This window comes from Camellia sinensis, chromosome 9 (assembly GCF_055761805.1).
Source record: "Camellia sinensis isolate YWXY chromosome 9, ASM5576180v1, whole genome shotgun sequence".
NCBI classification, from domain to species: Eukaryota; Viridiplantae; Streptophyta; class Magnoliopsida; order Ericales; family Theaceae; genus Camellia; species Camellia sinensis.
In genome coordinates, this window is record NC_138969.1 from 186236157 (window position 1) to 186256027 (window position 19871).

The window sequence follows — 19871 nt, forward strand, 5'->3', positions numbered from 1 at the left end:
AGGCTGAGCCTTTTTTACCCTCTTTGGTTTGGGTGGAAGCATTGATTGCGTTGGTGCGGCTTCGGCGTCAGTTGGAAGGTCGGCGAGAAGATCTTGGACGACAGGCCTTGGACGAACCATTTCGGCTGTTTTTACAAGCTTTCTTCGGCGTTTACGTTCAGGAATTGGTATTAAGTAGGGGGCCGAAGTTGATGGAAGATCGGCTGGGTCAGATGTGGATTCTTGATCTGTTCGGGATGTAGAAGCAGTTAAGGTTGTGGCTGTAGGTAGAGAAAGGCTCTTTTTCCTTTTTCTTGGGACGTCGGGTAAGGTGGATTTGTATGTAGGGATGAAGTTTAGTAATACTGGGGCTTTTCGTTTATGGATTGGGAGGCCAAGAAGTGTTTTCAGATCTGTTCCTGGGAAGAAGGATTGGCGAAAATTTTTCGGTGGCTGATGAAGATCTGCAAAGAAACAGGCGTCAGAAATAAAGTATTAAAGTCTTAAGTAAAAACAACTAAGTGTTGACTCAGGGCTCTTACTCTTGCCCTCTGTAAGTGTTCGAGGAAGAGGGTAGAGGTGGACATCTTCATCTGGGCCAAATTCCCAATTTCCAGAAGCAATGAGAAAATCATCTCCAGCCCCCTTGTTGGAGTCTGGGAGGTCGGCAATAATTTTGTACTGAGTGGATCTCGGCTTAAGGTAATAGACAAAACCCCTATCCTTCAGATCGAGAGGGCACATGGTATAACAATATTGAAGGTCGGCTAGGGTGATTCTAAGGTTTTCTTGCCTAGCTAAGGCAATAATACCGTTAATTACCCTATAGGAATTGATAGTAAGTTGCATAGGGTTCAGCTTATAGAAATGGAGAACTTGACGAAAAAGGGGATCAAGTGGAAGCCGAAGTCCACATTCGGTAAAAGCAACTATTGGAAAAGGCATTGTATGATCTGTGGGCACGATGGTATCATTATCCCCAGCCAATTTAAGATGAACGTCGGCTGGGATAGAGAATTCTTGCCTAAAGTATTCAAGTTTTGTCGGGGTATTTACCCTATGCCTCCACATACCCATTATGTTGGATTAAACTAAGAGGAATATGTTTCAGAAGATGGGCGTTTTTCAGGTTTCCCTAAAGATTAAGGGTTCTATAGACAAATCCCAAATCAATGAAGTATGAAGATAAAAATCGAGGGCACAGATCTGGGGCAGATACAAAAAAGAGAAAACAAAGACGAAGTTTCAGATTCAAGAACAGAGGTATAGTTCTCAGAAACAATAGAGATACAGAAACAAATCAAGAACAGCGGCAAAGAGAATGATGAAAAATCATAAAAGTTCAAGGCATAGCCACAAATTCAAGATACAAATGAAATCAAGACTTCGAGCAAAGATCAGTAATGGCGACAGACAGACAAAAGCACATAAAAAGAATGGAAGAATTAAAGGAAAGGATCTTACCAGGACAAAGGAAGCCGAGGCAATGTTCGCCGAACCCAGAAACCGGTTGCAACAGCAAAGAAGGCTTTGCAAGAATGAGGGATTAAAAGCAAATCCAGAAGAGAGATTGAGGCGAAGGCAGATTCGAAGAAGAATGAGCTTTCAGAGAGAGAAAGAGCAAGAAGACGGAATGAAAAAGTGAAGAAAAGATAGAGGCAAAAGAAAAGTTTTGTCAAAAATGTGAAACGACGGCAAAATTAGGGTAATCATTACGCCTAGGGTAACGCACGCGTCAGGCGGCGCAGACGAAATGAACAGACAGCTTCAGGCGCGTCACCGACACGCTCCAATAAAGATGAAACATGTGAAAGAAACAGTTAGATATGCATGACAGCTCATGCGCATGGGAGAATACGATCGAAGCCTTGTTCTCCGAAGAGAACACGTCGGCTGAAAGTAGATAATCTTGGCTAAATAGTTTTTGAGCCATTACTCAGAAAAGAAGTGACAAAATTTCGGAATAGGTTCCATCACCTCAAAATGCCGAGGTAATAGAACCTAGGGGGCAGTTGTGGGGATATATTTTCTGAATACCAACACGTGGCATGGTGACGCCGACGTGTCAGCCGAGGTGCCACGTGCCTTGGTAGTTAAGCCGAGGTAATCTCGGAGAAGCCGAGGTCATCTCCAAAGATATCGGAATCCGAGATAAGGGGCAAGAGTCCTAAGGCACAAAGGGGATTGAACCAAGATAAGGATAAAACTCTCAAGGAGTTTATCTTTATCACTTAAAAGAGTCCAGAGTAAGCAGTGAACTAGAGTTCATAGAAGTCATACTTCTAGTGGGACTTGGATTGAGTATATTATAAAAGAGAGGCACCCCCTGGGTCTAAGGTATGTAATTTATACTTTGAGTATTCAGTTTAGTACTTGATTATCTTTGAGAGATATACCGACTTGATCGTCGGAGTGTCCCCGGGTGGAAGAACCACCGCCGGAGCTTTTTCTTTCTGTTTCAGGTTGCTTAAGCCATCTATTCTGCTTGTGCTCTCCAGCTGATCACTAGACGGGCAGTGTGGTCAGATTTTCACCCACACAATTACTACTGCTATCAATGCCAAACTGCCACTGCTTTTATTACTGGCGATCAGTACATAAAAATTACAAAGATCAACAAAAATAAACCTGCAACGATGCCTCCAGCTTGTTTTCAGAATCTGAAAGTTTGATAAAATCATGGCGAGTAAATGCAATCTTCTTATGCAATGTTGAAGTGCGCAGATGTATAATTCCTTGAAACTCTTCATCAATCAACTTTTGTACTGCGTACAAAACATTACAAAAGTTAATTGTCCAGCATCCAATGAAGACCAAAACCTATATAGATGCAAATCATTAGATGATAACCATTATAAGATGTTAAACACCAAAAAAAACAATTATTTTATGTAGAAAACGTATTTAAAAGGCACCAAGTAGGTGCAATCCATATACCAAAAAAAAAAAAAAATTAAATTAAATTAAATAAATAAATAAATAAAATCTAAGACAACTCTACATCAAAAACTTATTTAAAAGTCCTTACAAAATATAAAAATTGGTTTAAAGATGGATCAACTGCCTTTGAAACCAACTATACAAAATAGACAAATTTACTCTTCATTCTCAAAATTGGCTCTTTTGAAGAGCATTCAACTTAATATTGAAGAGCCAAACTCCCATTCTACAAAAGATTAATCCAAACAGCAGAATAACAAAGGTGGAATATTGAAACACAACATTTATTTTTTAAATTATATGAAATACTAGGTAGGATCAAGCATGATTGATCTCCAATATATACTTGCAATCAGAACTACTTAAAAAATCAAGGCTCAAGTAGCATAAATACCTTATCATCAATCATCTATCCAAAGCACAAATCAGTACTTATTAAGCATTTGTTCCAAACATTGGTTTTTAGTAATCCAAATTAGGTTAAATTCCTAGAGTAAATAGGTATCTCTTCTCCCCAAATTAGGTTAAATTTCTGGAAACGATTTTCCTTAATAAAAAAAAAATCAAGAAATAAGTAAAATGCCAAGAGCAACACAAATTTATTTATTTATTTATTTATTTATTTTTTTGAGCTGTAGGATGATAGAAAAATTGCTTTAAGCCCATCTACATAGTAAACAAAGCAAACAAGCAAAGGATTCAATTAGTATGTTTAAATTATCATTTTTACAACCGATTCAATTATGCAATTCTACATACTTGTTACCATCTTCAGATTTGAGTGCTTATAAAATTTTCAATAAAGAACAATTCGCACACAAGAATGTTTAACAGTTCTGTTTTTAGGTAAGCACAAACTTCTCAACTTCTAGACATGAAAATTCACATCAACTATGTAAAAGGTATTGTAAGAATCTAGAATTTGTTATATGTTTCTTGATTGGACCAAATAAATTAGTTAGTTTTCCTCTCACTCTCCCTCCCTCTTTTCTCCAAACATATACAAAAATAATGATTATAGAAATCACCAAAGACATTCACAACGTCCAAGAAGCAAAAGTTCCGACAGCAAGAGCAATGATGAATACACTTGTACCAGGTGATAATGATTCATGTCAATATCAATGTCAATGTCAATGTCAATGGTAACAGAACAATCAACTAGAAAATCCAGTCAGCATGATCAATGAACTAATTTAATATCACATATAAATCAAGCAAATTCAATACTATAGGACTTTTTATCTTCCAAATTTAAATTTACCAGTTCTTGACTCAACAAATTTGAACTTGCTAATAATCAATGAAATCTTGATTCCAAGTTAAAGACAGTAATGTACTGCTCACTATAATGTATTGAATAAGAAATTGAAAGATATACACTAATAGACATGGAAAAATGCAAGAAAATAGGGCAAGAATGAAATGAGTTGAACCAGTACATACCTGTACATGGATAAGAAAGGAATGAGTCGAACCAAAGCTTCCTCGTATGATATGTGTGTGTGGCTAGACAGAGAGAGGAGGGACTGGGAGCAAGATTGAGAACGAGATTCATACCGCTGGAGATGTTCAAACGACGATGACGAGTGGGTGTGTTGACGAGCAAGCAAGAGAGCAGTGCCATATAGGTTTGTTGAACGCATGAGAGAGAGAGAGAGAGAGAGAAAATGATCCGCTATAGATCTTCAGAGCTATTTGTCAATTCTCTCTCTAGAATCATCTAGAACACAAGTTATCAGCGATATATACACAAATGTATGTATGTATACGAAGAGAGAGACGAAGACTTGGAAGAGGTTAAAGAGGGCAGGGGCGAAGGCGAGGCAGCCGAAAGAGAGAGAAGCGTCAATGGCAACCAGAGAAACGAGAGCTTCGACGATTCATTTAAGACCGAGAGGGAGAGAGAGAGAGAGAGAAGCGTTAATGGCAACCGGAGACGCGAGAGCTTCAACGATCCATTTAAGACCGAGAGAGAGAGAGAGAGAGATATGTGTGTGTGAAAAAAGGCTAGGGCAATTAGAAGGAAAAAGGGAAGAAAAAAAATATAATGAATAAATTGATTATTTGCGACTGATAATCAGGTGATCGCAAATTATATAGTAGTAAAAGGTCATTTTTCTAGTAGGGCACAGCTTGAGAGCAGTGCCCAGACCATGGCTCCGGCAATGCCTTCAGTGACAAGTAAAAGATATTGAGTGGTGGAGGAGTGATTTGCCCACCTATGATCACAACGAAGTCATTGACGTGGAGGTTGCTTGAGGCAGAAGAGAGAAAAGCTAGTAGTACTGGAAAATTTGGAAAGTATGGAGGGAGGTTTGTCCCCGAGACATTGACGACTTGCTTGGACAAGCTTGGAGCTGAGTTTAACTTGGTCTTGCTTGATGCTAAGTTTCAGGTTTGTCATCACTTCATTTCTATTGTTTCCATCTTTGTTAGTAGGTTTCAAAAGAAAATATTTTTAAAAAAAAATTAATGTAGTATAATATTTGTGGTAGTGGTGGTGTTAATGTGGCAAAGACAAAAGTGGTGATTGTAGTAGTGGAGCCACAATGAATGGAAGGTCTTTCATGATAAAACTATAAATAAGGGACCATCCTAAAACTGAAAGGAATGGACAAAAATAAAAATAAATTATTAGACCACCCTAAAAATGGAATGGACATTCTCTGATCTCTACGTAACATATATCATTGTTGAATTTATCAAGATTTGATTTTTATAATTTAAACTATTTATTTTGTAAGATCTTTCGTATATATTATCTACACACAAAAATTTAAATCCATATATTATTTATAACGACATATTTAAGTTACAATTGTTAAATCAATTTAATTTTTTTGTAAATAATATATACATTTTATAAATAATATATACAAAAGGCTTTATAAAATAAGCAGTTTAATTTATCAAAACAAAATTTGTAATGTACCTCACAAATCCAAATAACATCCTTGAGTCCATATCAGAGACTAAATGAGCTCCAAATCCTATATATATGTATTTAATTAAAATATAAAATAAATAAGTAAATAAACAAAAATTATACCATCCACGTTTTCATCGAGACCAAAGTCACTTTGAAGTCATTGTCGTCGGTGGTCTTTTTAACGGTACAAGTTCTCATTCTTGGACTTTGCAAAATGTGCAGTCATTTAAGTGCAACCCAGTCGTTTTTCCACCATTGTTTCACTTTATTCAACAATTGACACATGTTTTAGAAATTGACACGTGCTTTATATCAATAAAGTCTTCATTTTTTAACAATAAAAAAAATTTTAAAAAATTAAAAAAAAAATTCCAACACATGTTTTATTATTTTTTTAAAAGCTGACATAAAAATAATAGATCCTACTCTTTAAATTAATAACAATATATTTAAAGCACTGTCTTGTTTCCACTTAAGTTCAGTCAAAAAAACTTCTCGTTCGCATGGCCTGCTACGATCTAGTAATCATATTTTGCCCCTTTTTTATTTTTTATTTCTTTGGATAAATTTTGATAGATGTTTTGTATGATTAAGACCTTGTGGCACGCTTTGTTATTAGATAAGAAATTGGGATCAGATCATACGAGACTCCTGCTCCAATCATAATTGAGTCTCCAACTAGTAGACGGTGGATTTGATCCTTCGGATTAATCGGTCTGGTAGATCAAACACCGAGTTATAAAAATTGAATTACTTTTTTGTAAGACCCATTTATCCAACATTTGATTGCACAATTTAAAAACAAGTTAGTCTGTCAAGATAGGAGGAAAATAGAATATATATATATATATATATATCATATTGTAGTGAGATAATTCAAGCCTATAGTGAATTGGATAAAGTACATAACATAAAAATTTATAAATAATAATAATAATAATAATAATAATAACAATAATACAATGTATTCAATCTCATCTTCGCAAACATGGGATTGTACGTGTATGATTTTTTGCAATCCTCCTTAATTCTCAAAGGCCTATTAGCTCGAGAATAGTCTTCTTAAGTGTTATTTAATTATTAAGGACTTGTTTGATTAGTAAGATAATATATAAATGAAACTAATTAAGTGTTGAAATAAATGTCATTTAGGAGGAGCTTGCAATAGCCCTAAGGGACTACGGTGGATGTGAAGCACCTCTATATTTTGCTCAAAAGTTCACGAATCACTACAAGAATAGTAACGGTGAAGGACGAGAAATTTATCTGAAAAGAGAGAATCTAAAACATGGTGGAGCGCACAAAATCAACAACGCCATCGCTCAAGCAATGCTTGCCAAGTGAATGGGCCAGAAAAGCATTGTGGCAGCCACCGGAGCAGGGCAACACGGGGTTGCAACCTCAGCGGCTTGTGCCAAACTCTGTTTGGAGTGTATCATTGTCATGGGTAGCCTAGACATGGAGAGACAATCATCCAATGTACTCCTAATGAATCTTTTGGGTGCTCAGGTATAGTAGATTCATTTTATTTATTTGTTATTTAAAATTAAGTGGCATATTACTAAAAACTTTACATTTTTTGGATTTTTTTATTTTTAGTGATATTTTTTCAAAACTATTATTATTATTTCTTTCAAGTGTGTCATGTGTAAACTAATCTAAAAAGTGTTTAAACACACACACACACAAATGCAACTGTTTCTGAATTTTTTTTTTTTTTTTCTTTCTGAAATTTTTTTTAAAAAAATTACTTTTCTAGTCCATTTACTGAAGTAGAATTCAAAAGCGTAAACTTTTTTTTTTTTTTTGAAATAATGATTTAGAATGTTCATTTTGTAATTTTTCTAACCGTAAATTATCTATGAAAAGAATCAACTTAATTCGATAATCATAGACGCATATGTTTATCATAATTTTCCTTATAAAAAAAAATAAATAAGTAAAAAAAGCAAGTATTTGAAAATTAATTGTCTATTTTTTTAATATAAACATAATAAAATCATATTGCTATGATTATTAATAAATCTAATTTTTTCATAAATGATCTATACAAAAAGAAGCACAAAATGAATAAATGAAATTATCGAATTGAGACTCATTTTTTTTTTATCAGCAAAGAAAAATTTCATTTAACAATATGAAATTAAAGGTACAAGAAGATGACATGCATCAAGAGAGATTCGGAAGTATAAAAATACCCCTACTACTGCTACTCGCATCCATACAACCAACCCCTAAGCCTCTCGATTTTTTTAAAAAAAAAAAAGAGTTAAGAAGAACTTAACTAGAAAAATAAAATACATGAATCTCCACATAATCAACCCACCAAAACACCCAAACCAAACTAGATTAACTAAACCAACTCCCAAAGCAGCCCGAACTACAAACCGATCTAATCAACCCAGATATTTTAATCACCTCTGCTGTAGGGCTCACGATTTTAAATCATCTTAACAACAACCCACACTGCTGCTACAACTCCCAATGCTACAACCCAAGACCCACGCCATAGCTACTGCTGCAACACCCAGCTTTGATAACCCACCTTTCCTTCACCTACAGACTGTTACACTCCCACATGATTAAACCATGCCCACATGCTGCTACACTCCCAAAGCCTAGCCAAGACCCATGCCATCCTAGCACCAAAAGCAACCTGCTACACCCACTGACAACGCCCATCTGCACACCACCGACCACCCACTGACAACACCCAACACCCAAGGCCACACTCCATGGGCGGGAACTTCTAATCTGATTCAAACTCCGAGCACGCAATACGTAATGCAACCGAGCACTCCCAAGGACAATCAACACTCACAGCCACCGACCAATCACACTACCCACACCGGCCAAGAACACCCCAAAGATCCACAGCAACACCCCTACTGAAGACTCCAAGCTGCTGCAACTCCCCTGCACAACACCCACAGATCCACAGATCGCAACACCCGCAAACACCCACACATCACCCAGTACCCACGCCAAAGCCTCTGCTGCAGCCCACGCCTATGCTGCTGCCGAACTCCATAGCCAACAGGACTGCTACCTCACAGGTCTTCTATGTCACACCACGGATCCACACACCCGCCGAACACCGACCACCCGCTGGGACACCTCCATACAAATGGTAGAAATTCACCCCTCAAACTCTCACTCGAGGAGGAGCACTTGAGTGAAAATCAGAAAGAACTGATCGCCTACGAACCAGAGTGCACCCCTCAAGCTCCTACTCGCCAAAAGCGCTCGAATGAAATTCCTGGACTCCCCTGATGAATCAGTTATAACGGCAAGGTTGAAACACAAGAAGACAACCGAAGACAAACTTGGACAGCCCCTGAAGAAATACCTGAACGACCTCCGACTCACCAAAACTCTCCCGCAGCAAACAAAAAATACACCTAGGTGGGGAAAAATGGGAGACTCAAGTTTATTGAAAGAAGAAACTAACAAGACAGCCGCCGAAGCGAGCTAGGCCAGCCGACCGCCATAGCCAAAAGCGGCGGCCGGCCAGCCCAAAAAGAGGCCGGAAAATGAGGTTTTTAGAGAGAGAAGAGGGAGAGAGAGGTTGTTTTTAGAGAGAGAAGAGTTGTGATAGATGTAAAGCACTAATAATTACATCGAATTGAGACTCATGGTAACTCGACGAGCAATATACACTCTCCAAATTGGAGAGAAGCTGTCTATTTTAATTGAGTTTAACTTCACTCCTATGGAGTGAACGGTCCAATTCAATCAACTAAATATAAAAAAGAATGAGGCTCACAATTTTGAGATCACACTCCGGTTCTCTCACAATCAATGGACTATTAAACTATTCAAAAATCGACAAAAATACACTCTCTTTGTGAACTAAGTAGGTATAGAAAATTAGAATACATAAAATATATTTTGTAATAACCATATACTGTATTTTTTATACAATTTTTATATTCTAATTCTGTGTACATAGTATCGTTATTCGAATTATGAGTAGTTTCTTACGTTCACACGTAGGTCAAATTTGTTGATGGAAGATGCAACCTCAGAAGCAATAAGGAACTGGGTTGGGAACCTTGAAACATGTTACTACTTAGCAGGAACAGCAGTAGGGCCTCATCCATGTCCGACCATGGTCCCGGAATTCCAATCGATCATCGAAAAAGAGACAAGAAAACAGGTTATGGAGAAGTGGGGTGGCAAGCCTGATGTCCTTTCTTTTATTTTATTTTTTTGATCAGCAAAGAAAAATTTCATTAACAGCATGAAATTAAAGGTATAGGAAGATGACATGCATCGAGAGAGATTCGGAAAGTACAAATTACCCCTACTACTACTACTCGCATCCATACAACCAACCCCTTGGCATCACAATTTTTTTTTTAAAACAAAAAGTTAAGAAGAACTTAACTAGAAAATAAAATACGTGAATCCTCACAAATTCAACCCACAACCCAAAACCAAAAACTAGCACCAAAACACCCAAGCTGCTCCCGCATTCCTTTTTTCAACAAATTAAAATTTTCTTTTTCAACACCCAAGCTGCTGCACTCCACTTTTCAACAAACCACACTCTACTATTCAATCCAAATATTTTATTCACCTATGCAGCACTGTAGCACCCATAAGCACACTCCTCAACCCCCAAGGCACAGCCCACTACTCCCAAGGCACAACTATGTTGTGTCTCCCACGGTCGTCCCCTCCGACGGACTTCACCCACGCTTGACCCCTCCGCCGAACTTCACCCACTTTTGGCTCACCCAAGGCGGAAACACACCCTCTGCCAGACTTCAATGTTGGTCCTCCTTTCATTGGCCTTTGTCATGAAAGCTATTGAAGTAAAATCCATCATAACCTTGTGCTGGTAGTTATGCCTATAATAACTCAGTCCGAAACAACCATGGCCGAAGCTACCTTGGCCAAAGCCAGACACACCTATGGAAACAAGACCCATTGCCACAGCTGAATAAAACCTACTGACACCTCCACTTCTATGGTCGAAACGGCTTCTTTTTCAACCCAAACACCGAAAACACACCCACTGCTGAAGCTAATCCACCGCCCCTATATTGACGACCCAACGCCGACCTCCTCTTAATCAAAACAACCACTGAGACACCATCCCACATCTGGACGGAGTTCACTCCTCAAACTCCCATATGCATAGGAGCGCACGAATGAAATCCTACACAAATCTGGATCAACTTCGACACTTATGCTTCCCCCCGAGCAAAGCACCGAAACATCTCCATAGATCTGAATGGAGAACACCCCTCAAAATTCCACTCGCAAAGAAGCACCCGAATGAACATCCTAGCCAAATCTGAATCGTCCTCTTTGCCGACCCAGTGAACATCCATAACGTTCACCGAAACACCCAAAAAAACCAAGCAAAATCTACAGCAGCCCACAAAGCACACCAAGGTGGGAAAAAATGGGGGAATCAAGTTTATTAAATGCAAGCCTGATGTCCTAGTTGCCTGCGTCAGGAGCGGTTCCAATGCACTCAGGTTGTTCCATGAATTTTTGAGAGATGAAGATGTGAGACTGATCGGAGTTGTGGCCAGTGGCTCTAGCATAGACAGTGGGAGGCACTCTGCAACTCTGGCTAGAGGTGAAGTTGGGGTATATCATGGAGCCATGAGCTACTTGCTGCAAGATGATGAAGGGCAAATTGTTGGGGCACATTCTATTGGAATTGGGTATGCTTTTGCAACATTGATTTCTGATCCAAAATTCCTCCCTTGCACATTATAAGTATTACAAAAATTTCGATCATGGTTCAAACAAACACCTTTTCTTTTTCTTTTTTTTAATGCAGATTGGAGTACCCGGGGGTTAGTCCGGAGCTCAGCTTCCTTAAAGACATTGGAAGGGCAGAGTTCTACACTGTCACTGACCAAGAAGCCATTGATGGTAAGCTTGCTAACTTTGAAAACAAGAAATAAAATTTATAATCTTCAAACACGGGATGTCTATTCTAAAATCCCTTCTTTACGTCTCTAATGTACCCTGATCCTACCTAATTTTTCATATTTCAATATTATTTTGCATTTAAAACAAAGATACAAAAAAAAAAAAAAAAAAATGGGACAAATAGGATCCCTAGATTTTGGGGTATTTATAAGAAAAAACAGTATTTTTGGCACTCAAATATTAATAAATTTTACATGACTCCCTAAACTTCTAAAAAATTCGTGACAGAAGATAATTTTTTGCCCTCAAAATCTAAGAAATTTTAAACTGCCCGCTTAACAAAATTTCTTTTGTCTTAATTGGCCATATATAGAAGTTTGATATCTCTTTTTTGGCTCACAGCATATCGACGACCATGCCGACTTGAAGGAATTTTTCCAACCTTGGAGACCTCTCATGCATTGGCATTTCTAGAGAAAGTTTGCCCTACTTTACCACATGGCACAAAAGTTGTAGTTAATTGTAGTGGGCGTGGAGATAAGGATGCTGGAACAATATTCAACTATAAACTAGACTAGTGTAGTTGGCCATCATGCTTTCTTTAGGGCTTAATTTCAAGGAGGTTATGGGTTCAATTCCCCTTAGGGGAGTTGAATTAAGAGAGAGCAAGCACGTAGGTGCTTTGTCAAGGGTGAGAAGATTTTCTTCCATGGATGCTAATCTAACAACTAACATTTGCCGATAAAAAAATAATAAAATAAAATAAAAAAAGGGGCGCAGTATCGTTTGCTTTGGTCTAACTCAACAATACGCCAAACAATTGGCGGCACAGTCTCTACCTTCAAAAGTGTTATCGACTATGGTTTAGCCCATGAATCACAACCTTATGGTTTTGTCCATTCACACTCCAAAGTTCAAAAGACATTTCTTAAATAAAAGTGTTATACACCATTAAGTTTCATATTAGACATCATTAGACATCATCAAAATCTGATGTAGGATAGCATTATTGCAAATGTAACCATTAATTTGCAATTGATAATTGTTATCTGGTATGACGAAACTATAGTTGGACGAAGTGGCAATGGTGCCCGAGATGTAACATCTTGTATAGATATATGCTCAGTAAATACTTAAACCTTATTATGGTCACGCGGGTCTCTTATATTTGAAATTTTTGAATTTTTTTTGAATATTCATCAACCCATAATATTGTTTGCAATTATTCTCTGATTAATTCGATGGTCCATTCAATGTTGGATCTTGATCTCTAAAAGAGATTGCCCAAACCTTCTCTATTTATTTTGACATATGATAAGGCATTCAGCCAATGCCAAGATTTGAGAATATAATATGTCTGATTTATGGATAATGTTAGAATAACTTATCTCGATGGGAATGTTTTAGTCATTTTACAACACAATTATTCAAAAATAAGTTGTTTCACCTCTCTTGTAGGGATGGCAATTTAAAATCGATCCGACAAGGACCCACTTCCCCAACCCCGATTTGAGCATTTTTTTCCCGAAAAATACCCCCGACTAAGCGGGGATGGTATTCAAAAATCAATCCCCGATCAGTTTCGGGCTGGGGACGGTGATAAGTGTCCAAACCCCAACCCCAGCCTCATCCCCATCCCCATCCCCATCCCCCTTTCCCTTTGTCCTCTAAGTAAAATTACTATTTTACCCCCTATATACATATATATATGTTTCTCTGTTTTGTTGACTTATTTTAGGGTTGTTGTCTCTCTCTCTCTCTCTCTCTCCTCATCTCGATCTCCAATGGTGAATCGCACAAATCTACACCGACAACCACCGTATAACCAATTCCTCACCGTCAATCTCTTTCATCTCTCTCCTGTAAAATTACTATTTTACCCCCTATATATATATATGTTTCTCTGTTTTGTTGACTTATTTTAGGGTTGTTGTCTCTCTCTCTCTCTCTCTCCTCATCTCGATCTCCATTGGTGAATCGCACAAATCTACACCGACAACCACCGTATAACCAGTTCCTCACCGTCGATCTCTTTCATCTCTCTCCTTGTCGTAGTTCGCTCATCTCCGATCTGCCTCACGTGGCTTGGATCTCACTCTACATTCATGTCGTGCCACCAGATCCTCGATCTCCTTCATCTCTTTCTGATCTCTCAAATCTCCTTGAATCTCTCTGATCTACATAATACTGGTCATAGAAGCTAACTGATTTTGTGTTTGGTTGCTTATAGAAATTGAAAGAAATTAATCTTTCTCTCTCTCTCTCAAATACTGTATTTTTTTTTTTATGATTGTTGTTGTTGCTTTATACCTCGGTTTATCCCCGTAACTGTGATGAGATGGTTTCTTGTATTTTTTTGGTTCCATTACTGTTGGGTTTCTTGTGGATGAAATCTGGGTGTGCAATTTGAGAAAATGGGTAAAAATGTATATATATTTTAATTTTATTTCTATATATATCATATAGATAAGAACACAGATCAATTTATGTTCAAATTGAACAAACAAGAACACAGATTTATTTTTTCCTCCACCATCATGCTCAGATTTATATATATATATATATTAATTTTATTTATATATATCATGTATATATCATGCTCAAATTGTTGTTGATGATGATGATTGAGAGGGAGATTTATAATATGGTTTTGGGCCATGGAAGGAGCCGGACAGAAGATGGCCAAGCATGTTTGGGCCGAGCTAACTTGGGCCTGATCAGAGTGGGATTTGCTTTGTCGAGGCTCGCCCTTGTTTAGGCCGAGCTAACTGGGGCTTCCTTTGAGATGATCTTGCTCGGTCCAGGCCTAGGTCTGAGGTCCAGGTCCCATGTTTGGACCGAGCTTCCCCAGATTTGGACTTGCTCAGTCGAGGCCTATCCCCAAGGTTTACTTAGCCGAGATGAGTGTCTGCTACTGAGTTTTGAGAGCGCACGATTAGCTCGGTGGGAATAGTCTTCTGAATGCCAATGTAACCTATCTGGAACTCGGTCCTGCCAGAGTGCTACCGAGCTCGGCTGTTATGGAGCTCGGCGAGGGGAGCACACGGGCACATTACACAGCACGGTCGTGGAAGGCCGAGGTGATTCCGCCGGGCTGCCGAGTTCCCGCTAATGTAGCCTGACGATTGGGTTAGGTGGTGATTGTTGGATTTGTGTTGACAGATGGGAGAGCAGCACCACGTGTCAAGAGACTAATGGGTACAGAGTTGAGCGCAGAAAGTCTATAAGCGTGACTGCGCCTCTATGTTGGAAATAGAACATCATTTGGTGAGATAGACTTACATTCATTGAGTTTCTCTCTCTCTCTCTCTCTCTGTCTCTCTCTCTCTCTCTCTCTGTGTGCTAACTTGACCGTCGGAGGGGCTTCCGGCAACACATTGCCGGGTAGCTCACCGCCGTTGTGCTTTCAGGTTGATCGGACAGACATGGAGCTTGGACGAAAGGAGTATGGGCAGCGACGAATATTTGCTCCCCATACAATTGGCGCCGTCTGTGGAAAACTTAATAGAAAAAAACCTTGTCTTCCAAGCTCATCTAATCGCCTTCCATGGCGAACAACGACAAAATACCGTTGTCCGCCATCGACAGTGTTACCCCGGAATCAGCCAGATAAATAGACGGACTCCCCACCGTTCAGAACATGGCGGACCTGGAGACTTCCCCATGAGGACATTCAAGAGATACGCGAGATAAGCACGCTAGAACGTTCGGTCATTCACGGAGCCCAGATGGACACCAGCGGTGAAGAGAATCGCACGCCAGACGTTTGGAGCACAAGTTAAGGGACCAAGACACTGTCATCTAGAGGATGGTGGCAGAGATGGAGGCTCTCAAACGCTAGGTCAACAGGAAGGGTGTTACTGGAGTGGGAGACCACAGTGAGCGCACCCAACCCCGCCATTCAGGCAGCCAGAGCCAGCGGCGCACTCCCTCCCTATCTATCACCAGAAGCTATAGGGATGGAGACCCAGACACGCTTGCAGAGAAGTCTAGCGCGCAAGATAGTACCTACTGTCCCTCACATCCGGTGACCACTTTGGGATATTCTTACTCCGTCCGTTCCGAGGACTTGAGGGATGTCCTGAAGAAGCGAGCTCGCCGACGCGAGGCCGAAAAGTTGTCGGTGCTCCAGCAGCTATCTTACGGGGGTCATGCCAGCGAGGAGGTCGTAATGCCGCCACCCCGCCCAGCCGTGCCTCTCTCTCTAGACACCAATTTGGCGAGGCTGAACGCCACCTCCTTCTCCCTTGAGATAGAAATCACACCGCTCCACGCGGGCTTGCACCAGCCCAAGTTTACACTCTACGATGGAAAGACTGATCCATATATGCATGTAAGCCACTTCCGGCAGGTCATGGCCGGACATAGGCGCAATGACGCTCTTATGTGCCTTATCTTCCCATTGAGTTTGGATGAGCTGGGCTTAAAATGGTTTGAGAGGCTGCCGGAGGGAAGTATCGAAAGATGACAACAGTTGACGGAAGCCTTTGTGACTCGTTTCAAGACCAACACTAAAACGCCAAAGGAGATGGACCACCTTCTCAGTGTCAAAATGGAGTCGAGCGACACACTCAAGGCATACAACTCCAGATACTGGGAAACCTTCAATGAGATTTTAGATTGCCCGATCAACCTGGAAATCACCCAATATAAACGCGGTCTCCCGGTCGGACATAGGCTACAGGACTCGCTTACCATGAACCAGCCGATATCCACGGGCCAACTAATGCAGCGCATCAATGAGCACATCCGAGTAGAGGATGATGCGACGACGTCCACCGCGAAGACAACTCCGGTGGTAATAGACAAGAGGTCGGCTGGCAAGGTACACGCGGTCGGACAGTAGACTAACCGTCCAAATGAACGTGCCGAGGAATCTGACCGTGGGTCAAATCATCGAAATCGGGGAAGGGGTCGTCAAAATGACCGAGCTAAATACCCCCGCGACGACGTAGCTGATGCTAACAGAAGGTTGAAAGCTCGGACGGGCATCACCATGGTCTTTAAGATTCCAATCTATCACATACTTAGTGAAATCCATGACGAGGATTACGTCCAATTTCCTGCTAAGTTGGGCGATGCGCAAAAGGGCTTCAATCTGCGGTACCGCTGCACATATCATCGGGAGTGAGGACACCGGACAGAGGACTATTTGCCTCTGAAACAACACTTGGAGGAGTTAGTTGCAGCCGGACACTTAGATCTTTACATTGATGGGGGTGTTAAGGCCGCACATCCCGCCCCGGCTGATTCGCACGGACCGGAGGACTTGGAAGTGCCCCCTCAAGGAGTGGTTAATGTGATCCACGGCATAGTGGATCCGGCGTGTGTATACGAGCTCCGAGGAATGATCAAAAAGGCGGAACACATGAGGGAAGTTTTGTCAGTCCAGCCTACGATCAAAAAGGGAAAGACCGAGGAAAAAAACGTGATTAGTTTCTCCACAAGGGACCTAGAGCGCATTCAAACGCCACACAACGACGCCCTAGTGGTCACCCTCTGCGTCAAAGAGTTCGATGTCAAGCGCATCTTGATTAACCAGGGAAGCTCGGTTGAAATTATGAACTACGACGCGTTCAAACAACTCAAACTCCAAGATACAGACTTGGCTTCGGCGACTTCGCCACTGGTAGGTTTCAATTCGCAACCGGAGTGGCCTTTGGGAAAAATAATTTTACCGGTCAAAGTCGGATCCGTGGTCAAGCAAGTGGAGTTCTGGGTAGTGCAAGTGCCACCTATGTACAATCTAATCCTCAGTAGGGGTTGGCTTCACGCTATGCAGGCTGTAGCGTTGATCTACCACCAGATCATGAGATTCCCCTCGGCTATGGGGGAAATTATGGAAATTTGAGGCGATCAAGCCATGTCAAAGCAATGCTTCGTGTCAGTGAACGGGAGCCAAGCTGCCAAAGGCTTCATGCAAATGATTGAAGGCCCAGAAGACCAGAGTGTCCTTGACGACGTGGGCACCAGGGCCGAGGACAAAGCTGTTGAAGAATTGGTAGAAGTATGGATTGACACGGAAAGTCCAAACAAGTTCTTTTTGCTCGGATCAAGCCTGACCGCTCAAGAAAAAACCGAGATGGTAGAGTTCTTGATGGCAAATATCGAAGTCTTTGCATGGTCGCCCTATGACATGCCTGGCATCGATACAAGTTTTATTTGCCACCAACTCAATGTTTTCCCTGATGCACGGCCAGTCATTCAGAGAACGAGGAGATCGGCTCTTCATCACGACGAGGTAGTCGCGGGGGAGGTAAGGAACCTGCTTGAAGCACGGGCTATCCAGGAAGTGCACTACCCTCAATGGATTTTAAACACGGTTGTGTAGACACCCCATTTTTGACCGACCTTAAGACTCAGACGTCACCAGTTGAGCGGTCGGTGATGTTGCATATTGTGCTCGTTCTGAGGTTTCAGAGTCTCGGCTGCGAGCCTTGCCTCCGAACTTCGGGGCTCTTTTGTGCTTTACCTCGGTTTGCGAACCAGGTCCTGTTTTTTTTGTTTTCTCTTCCCGAAGGGAGGGAGAGGTCCCGTAGACCATCTCTCAGTGGCCGTAGGCTACGTTTCGTGGTCGTAGGCCATTTTTCTCGTTTGGAGCCCAGTTTCTTATTTTCGGAGCCGTCAGCCGTGTGTCTCGGTTTGGGACCGCTTAACTACCTCCGTTTGCTCCGATTTTAGGTACACCCCTTATTTCCTCCCTTTAGAGGTACACTGTGGCCCGGGAGACCACCTTCATGGTCATACGCCACTTCCGGTGCCTAATAGCCTGTTTTCGGGGCCTCGGACTGCGCGTTTTGGCCCCCGAACCCTCGTTTTGCATCCGTCTTGGTCCATTTTTGGTAGGGACCCTCTTTTTATTGCTATGGAGGTGGTAGGATGGTGGGAGGCCACCTTTCTCCCTAAAAACCAATTTTCTCTTTTTCTCTCTCCAAAAGTCAGTTTTTCTGACAGAAAGCTGATTTTTCCCACTTTTGAGCCACAATTTCTGGCTTTTCATACCACCATTGTGTTGTGCTCATCTGGGAGGCCACCAATATGGGTAGGCCGACCAGTAATTCATCTTGACCCTTTTGAACCTTTCTAAAAAGCTAGTTTTTCTCTCTCCTGAGTCACATTTTCTAGTTTTTCACTATATAACTGTGTTGCACTCATCTGGGAGGCCACCTTTTTGGGGTGGTCGGCCAGAAATTCTTCTTGAACCTTTTGACCCCTGGTCGGACGACCAGGGGAAGTGGCCGGCCGGCCACTTGATCTGGCCGGCCTGCTTCCTGCTTTTTGGTCTCTTTGAGTGTAAGCCAGCTGTGCCAGCTGGAAGCCTCAGAAGTGATCCTCCATACACGTGCATGGAGGATCCTTGAGCTTGGTTTGAAGCTTCTTAGAGAAGCTTTGGCCTCTCTTCTCTATAAAGGGAGGCCTCCTCTTCCATTTGTAGAGGTTAGAAAAGATTTGGCTGGAGCATTGCATACTCCCCTCCATAACTCTCCATTCCAAGCTCAAAACACCCTTTTTCTTGGCCATTTACACTACACCTCTAAGCCTAACACCTCCACCATCCATTCCAGCACCTTGGAACTCATTTTCAAAGGTTCAAAGCTCACTTTGTTGGTCCAAGGTTGGCTGCATTGCTGTGCTACAAGGGTAAGTCCTCATTTTTCCCTTTTTTGCATTATTTTTCTCTATACCTTAGCTCCATTTTCAAGCATTTTTTAGCCTTGGTGTAAACTGAAAATAGTCTTATTTTGAGCTCCTCTTCATGTTTGTTTAAGAGTACTTTTCTGTTTGAGGTCTCCTACCTCCTTGTATGCTTTATCTCTTTTTTAGGGCTTATTTTGCATGATATATTAACCTTATTTCTGAGCATTTTTGGACCTCGACCTAAACTGAAGAAAGTTTTTTTTTGACCTCCTCTTTAAGTTTGATTAGGTCACTTTACTGTTTGGAGTCATTTTCTTCCTTGCATGCTTCATTTCCCCATGCTTTGAGCCATGCATGTGAGCATTTGCATTGGACTTGTTTTGGCCTCTTAGCCACTGAAATCCAATGGATTTTCAGTGGCCTTGATGTGTCTTTGAGCTCCAAAATCATAGAGGGGTGACCCTCTCACCCCTCATTCTCTTTA

At 41.0% G+C, this 19871-nt stretch overlaps 1 pseudogene; it reads left to right on the plus strand.

The window, feature by feature from the left end:
• Positions 1–4501: 4501 nt before the first annotated feature.
• LOC114257063 (tryptophan synthase beta chain 1-like) lies at positions 4502–12484 on the plus strand (annotated as a pseudogene).
• The last annotated feature ends 7387 nt before the right edge of the window (positions 12485–19871 follow it).